This window comes from Acinonyx jubatus, chromosome B1 (assembly GCF_027475565.1).
Source record: "Acinonyx jubatus isolate Ajub_Pintada_27869175 chromosome B1, VMU_Ajub_asm_v1.0, whole genome shotgun sequence".
NCBI classification, from domain to species: domain Eukaryota; kingdom Metazoa; phylum Chordata; class Mammalia; order Carnivora; family Felidae; genus Acinonyx; species Acinonyx jubatus.
Window position 1 is genome coordinate 140,429,622 of NC_069382.1, and position 7,399 is coordinate 140,437,020.

Genomic DNA, 7,399 nt, shown 5'->3' on the forward strand with positions numbered 1-7,399 from the left:
TTTTAATTGTTATCTACTCCAAGACTATTGTCCATTCTTTAAATGAAAAGGAATATTCTTAATGCCTGGCAAGCAGTAGGTACTTACAGCTGAATGCTGTTCTAACTTCAGGTTGTCAATAGAATTTTGTAATAATGTGACATACAATTTAACATGACTTCTTTTGATTCAAAATTTGAACAGTGCAAGGTAACTACATATTTTACAAAGCGGTTCAGCCATTAAATTATTAGAACAATTTAGAATTCTTTCCAAGGGATATGTTTGCTAACACTTTTTCTATTTAAAAGTATGTGATAATATGAGTTTTGTTGGTAATGGAGGTTAAAAATTACTGTGGGTTTGGATGCCAATTTAATTTGAGTGTACTTATAATTAATGAAAATATAATAGAGAAGCAGACATAGTATGCAAGTAAGTCCAGGTGATATTCAATGTACAACATACAAGTATTATTTGATTTTCAGCAGTAACTTCATCTGAAGGGCTCCATGAGCAAAAACATGGTAAAATCTAATTTTTCTGTAATGATAATATTCTAGTGGAAATATAAAGCATACCAAGTGAAAGTATATGTAAATATTGTCTGATTCTTAATAGTAATTTATGTAATTTTTATTGCTCTTTCCTTTTGCAGCTTAACCTATAAATTAAGAATAAAAGGAGAAACACTGGCCTTTTTTTCACTTGATTATTCAAAGTGTGTATCATTAAAAAATTCCTAAGTAAATGAATAATTTTTTTCTGAAAATTATTTTCTGTGGCATTTATGATCTTACTACTCATTCACTTTGTAAAAAGTGGGATTTTATAGAATCAACATTTAATATTAAAAGTAATAAAGCTGAAAACAAAAGGCAAAAGAAAAGGGACAAAGGTAAGCAATGAAGATATACCACTTGGTGCTTATAGACTGATGAAACCTCTATTTTATATTCTTGTCAAAAATATTTAGGGACTAAATATTTAATGAAAATTGATATATACTCTGAAAAAAATGTCAAAATTCATTTGGCAGATATGTAGAATAGTAACAGATAGATCGAAGTTAGACAACTTTTTTCCCCATCTTCCACCGCTCAGAGTCAAAGAATGTATCCTTGTTTCTAGAGGTAAGCACATAGAGCCAGTAAAAGGTTAACCGATGTGGCCAGAGTCATCTTTCAAGCAGCATAAACGGGCATAAAATTAAAATCTTCAGACACTTAGGAATGGAATCTCAGTGTAAGGTAGGTCTTTTGCATAATTTATGGCAAAGAAACAACTTTCTATGAGGCCAGCATTGCTAATTCATAGGAAGAACTTTTGTTAGGGCACATAATTGGGACCCAAACTCTAATTAGAGAATGAAATTAGACCCCAGCTCCTCCCAAGGGAAAGAGAAACAGCCCTATTGTCTCAAGATGCTGACAGTAGAAGGGACAGGATTCTGAGAACAGCGTAGTTTTCTTTCTAAATCTTTGCCTTCAGATTCAGGCGTTCTGATGAAGGATTTGCTTTTTGTCTGCCTGGTATCTCTCTGGGGAGCCACTCCTCCACCTACCCTGTGGTGCTGGTGGGCTGACCCTGCTCTTGGGCTCCAGGGGTGGACATATGATCAACTGCCCTTTGGCTCAAATGATTGGCATATGGATGGGCATGTGACTCAAGCTGGGCCAATGTAATAACTAGAAATTGTATCAGAGCTATCGCTAAGGAGCATTCTCTCCTATGGGATTGCTAAACTGATAGGTTTAGCAAACCTGCAATTGCTGGAGGCCATCCTTGCAGTCACAAGCCTCAGAAGAAAGACAACCCCTAGGAAATCAGTTCAAGATAACGTAAATCGGTGTTCTGGGTCCAACCAGACCTCATTTAAACCAGCAGCAACTCTCTAACTTCTTGGTTTCAGGACGATTTTATCTTAAATATCAATAATCTTAAAAATTATTGAGGACTCCAAATAAATTGTTTATGTGTGTTATATCCATCAGTGTTTCCTGTATTAGAAAATTAAAACAGAAAAGAACATTTAAAATATTTATTAATCATTTTAAAATAGAAAAGCCATTATATGTTAAAATGACTAACACATTTTGCTGAAAAATAACTATATTTTCTCAAACAAAAAACAAATCACTGAGAAGCATGACATTGTTTTACATAGTTGCAAATCTCCTTCATGGCCAGTTCAGTAGAAGATAGCGGGATTCAACTATCTTTCTGCATTCTATCTGATGGATGTCACAGGTCATGTAGTCACTGGAAAATTCCACTACACACTTGTGAAAGAACAAGCAGACAAAGGCAAACAATGTCTTAGTTTTTATGAAAACTATTTTGACCTTACGAAACCCAAAGGGTCTCAGGGACTCCTTGAGGTCCCCACATCACACTTTGAGAATTACTGCCTTAACCAGATACAGCCATACCTGAAGCCATCACACTCCTACTAGTTGTATGAGACCATAAATATCTGTTTAATTTTTTCCTTTAAACAGCTAGAGTTGGTGTCCTGCGACTTGCAACTGAAAGAGTTCTAAGCAATACACAATGAAATCCTTCATGGTTCTTCCTGCTTTGGGAGACAGTTTAAGGAAGCTGAGTGCAGTCTCAGAGATGTAGCTTTGCATCTTATTTTCTCTCTTTCTACTGCTTCCCTTCTTCTTAGAATTACTCCTTTTTTAAAAAATCGAATTGGCTTTATTCCACCATTCATGAATAGGACAGCAACCCCTCTAGGGAGTAGAAAGGAGCTCCCAGAACTACTATTTTTAACCAAATTCTTTCTTCATGACAAATAGATTCAACACAGCTCACAACTTCACTTTCTGTCTCCACATGAAAAATCCCCACTGTTGGTAACCAAGTTCATCATATTGCTCTGTTACTGCGAAGATTGCCCCAGGGCAGAAAATATTTTAATCATATTGACTCTCCCGTTTGCCCGACATTCTTGTACCAAACACTTACAAATGTCATTTGCCTACTCACTGTTTTGACCTGGAAATCATGCATCACTCTATTTGCTAACATCATTTAAAGAAAAATTGACTTATTCTTCTCAAAATTTTAATTTTTCATAGTAATGTTTAATGCTTTTATCTTTATCTTTGCTGGGATTTTAAGTATGATTTTTTAACTGAGTGGATTTTTTAATGCCTCTCAATTTAATCTTCCGAAGATTAAAAATGCCCCTAGATTATCTCCGAAAATAAAGTAGGAGCGACATCTAGTGGCTCTCCTGGCTCACTAAGTAATCGCTAAAGTAACCGTAAGATATTAAATTATTAAATCAGTGGTTTGGAAGGTTATTTACTCTTTCTTAGAAAGGACATCTCAGAATCATCCCAAATAGACAAAAATTAACCTTACTTTAAAGTTTTCAGAGTCTTTAGGCAATGTTTCAGAGGCAAAAAGAATCATCCCTTCATGTGTCTCCTTAGGACTGGGGACCACTTTCCAGCAGACCTCCCCTCACCTCTAAATGCCAAGAAGCCTCCCCTGAAAACAGTCACTTGGAAGAGAAAAGAGAAAAGAAAGCCCAAAGATCAGTTTGAAATAAGGGAAGGAAAAAATAATATAAAAACAGGGAGGGAGGCAAACCATAAGAGACTCTTAAATACAGAGAACTGAAACGCCCAGAGTCTAAGAGACCCCCAAAAACGAACCACCAGAGTCCAGAGTCAAAGCTAAGCAGCAAGAGTCATTTATTGCAGGTTCGAACCTGGACCTCTGCGCCCCCATTGCCGGTGATGCCAAGAGGCCCTGAGAGAGGTTTTTACACCCCTTTTATAGACAGGTACAAACAAGTCATGGGAAAATCAGGAATTTTCCACAGTTACAGAGCTGCGATTGGTTGGTGTTTAAAGTTGGACACTTAACAGTATTCGATTGGTTCCTGCCTTTAGGTCAGACCACAACCGGGGGTACGGGTATCACAATGATTGATCAGGAATACACGGATGTGCCAAGCAACAATGATCAGGAGTACACGGATGTGCCAAGTAACAATGGTTGATCAAGAATATACGGATGTGCCAGGCAATAATGATTGATCAGGAATACATGGGCGCGCCAAGCAATTGTACAGAAGCAGAACAAGCTGGTTAAGCTTGGTTAGGTTTCAGTTTCCCATAACTTAAGCTTTTAAGTTTCAATTTTCTCAGGCCTTTCAGAACAAACTGAGGGTTGTTGGAGGGGTTTGGGGTGGGGGGATGGGCTAAATGGGTGAAGGACATTAAGGAGAGCACGTGTTGGGATGAACGCTGGGTGTTATATGTAAGGGATGAATCACTGGGTTCTACTCCTGAGATCAAAAAACTAACTGACGGATGAGAAATTTGAACTTCTTATAACATAAAAATAATAAAATAAAATAAAATAATCAGAATCCCTCAGCTAGAACTTCCCTTGAAGTGGTGTCAAACATTGTGTTGAATGCTCCAACATGACAGATGCTCTGAGAAAAGAGGAAGGGGAAATGGATGTTGGGTATGCAACTTACAGCATCTGCTTCACCAACTATCCTAACAGTTGTCGCAAAACTATCAAAAGACAATCAATTTAAATCTTTTGAGAATGATCAAAACGTCCTGTGTCTCAACTGAGGCAATTATTCCACAGGTGTATATATCTGTCAAAACGTCAATTGATACACTTTAAATGGATACAATTAATGAAATGGAAACTATATCTCAATAAAGTTACTTTTTTTAAAAACTCGGGGACTCAGTCAACAGATGGCTGGGCAAACAAAATGTGGCTTACACATACAACAGAATATTATCCAGCCTTAAAGTGGGGGGCAATTCTGACACACGTTACAAGGTGGATGGACCTTAAGGACACTGTTAAGTGAAATAAGCCAGTCGCAGGACTGTCACAGGACAAATACTGTAAAACTCCACTTATCTTAGATACGTAGAAGAGGTCAAATTCTACAAAAAGTAGCAGGGTGGTTGCCAGGGTCTGGGAAAAGGGGAATGGGGAGTTAGCGTTGAATGGGTACAAAGTTCAGTTTGGGGGAATGAAAGAGTTCTGGAGAGGGACAGTGGTGACATTTGTAAAACGATGTGAATATACTTAATGCCACTGAACTGGACACTTAAACATGGATGAAGTGGTAAATTTTATGTTATGTATATTTTATCACAATAACTAATGTTTTTTGTAAAAAACATACTTGTAAAAGGTAAAAAAAATGTCAAATATGATACTATAATTAATCAGTTCAGTATTCATCACTTAACCATCCTGAGCAAGATTGTACATGGATGCCACAAAATTGCCAGATGCATAAAAAGCCAGATAATAATACCTGATAGGATAGAGTAAATATAGACACCTAACAGAGTTATAACTGTTACAGGAATTCTTAAGGTAGGTTATTATTTAAAAGCTGGTAGAGAGGTGCCTGGGTGGCTCAGTTGGTTGAGCCTCTGACTTCAGCTGAGGACGTGATCTTGTGGTTGTAGGTTCGAGTCCTGCGTCAGGCTCTGTGCTGACAGCTCAGCCTGGAGCCTGCTTCCAATTCTGTGTCTCCCTCTCTCTCTCTCTCTCTCTCTGCCCCTCTCCTGCTCAGGTTCTATCTCAAGAATAAATAAACATTAGAAATTTTTAAAATAAATAAATAAAAGCTGGTAGAAATATATCCATACCCTTATTTTATTTCTTAGGTAAAAAGTAAAAGACCTAAGAAAAATATACTCAGCAGAAACGCTGGATGGTTACAATAAAGGATACAGTTTTTCTTTTCCTTTGGAAGAAACAGAGACAGCTTCAAAGACGCTGGTAATGATGGTGATTGGCCTCAACAGCAGAAACACAGGCTAGAGGAGAAAAGATGATCTGCCTTTATTTTACTTCCTATTTGACATCTATCTCCCACTTCTACCCCTTTTTTCAATCTTCTGTAAAATAAATTGTCTTAGAAACGAACAAACGAACTCAAAAACTTGTATTTTTAAAAAAACTCATTTTAATATTAAAAGAGAGAATAACCACAGCTGAACCTTCTGGGTAAATGGAAAGATTCTACATGTGTTGGAGAGCTTGATACTAAATGTATACATTTCCCAAAAGTCATCAATCTGTACATTAAAAATGTACATGAAGTATCATCATACATGAAGTATACCTCAATAAGGTTGATTTTAAAAACCTCAATCAACTCTAAAAAGTAGAAACTTCCCTGCATTTAGGATGGTATATGAAAGTCTTCTTTTACAACTAGTTTCAAAAGAAACCCCAAATTAGAAATCACTCATCTTCTTAGTCCACCCTGCCAGGAAATGTTCCTAGAAATCCAATCACATCTGTTCCTGGGAAGCAGGTGGGTGTTCCCTGCTCTATTTAAATTTCCACCCATCCCACATTCCTTCTTCTTCCCTGCTTCCACAGCACTTAACCCCTTCTAATATGTTAACTAGGTCAGCGAGATTATTTCTAGTCTCTCTCAATTAGAATGTTAAGTTCTGTGAGGGCAGGGTTTGGTCTGTTTTGATCACCAATGTTCCTGGTATATAGTTGGTGTTTAATAAATATTTGCTGAATGAAGTCAAACTTTCTTGTTAAATATATTTATTTTCTTATGTCCTTGGTGGAGAGAAGAATGTCAGAACATTAACTATATACACTTTAATACTTTTTTAATGTTTATTTATTTTTGAGAGAGAGAGAGACAGACAGTGTGAGCAGAGGAGGAGCAGACAGAGAGGGAGACACAGAATCTGAAGCAGGCTCCAGGCTCTGAGCTGTCAGCACAGAGCCCAATGTGGGGCTCAAACTCACAAACCATGAGATCGTGACCTGAGCCGAAGTCAGATGCTTAATTGACTGAGCCACCCAGGTGCCCCTATACCCTTTAATATTTTATAGTCTATCAACTTGCCAAAATTATTGGAGATGATTTGCCATTTATTTCCTTTCCACTATACATTGAGTTACTTCTATGTGTCCATGTTGTACCAGGCACTGGGGAAATAAGCCCGCCAGATAAGACTTAACATAGAAACTCTTAAATCCTAATCAGAGAGGGAAAATATCTACACTAAAAATCCAGGCTACTCTGTAACTCTGATCTAGCATTGCATTTAGTTTTGAAGATCTTTGGCAAATCCTTAAAGTTCAAAGTCATAAAGGAAACACTACGCTTAAAAATTTTTTTATAATATATGCTATATTTTTGACTATCACCTATTTACAAAATTGATAGTATTTTGTGAAACAAGATCGTTTTTTAAACTAAGCAAATCACGAATTAAATTTTAAGTGACTCCACATATATATCATGATTACGATGTATCAATTTGGGTATCAACTTTTGGGTACAATTTTAATAAATGCTTTTATACTGAGATAAAATTCTTTGATTTTATAGAATCATAGTTCTTTTTTTTTTAAAAAAAAATTTAGTTAC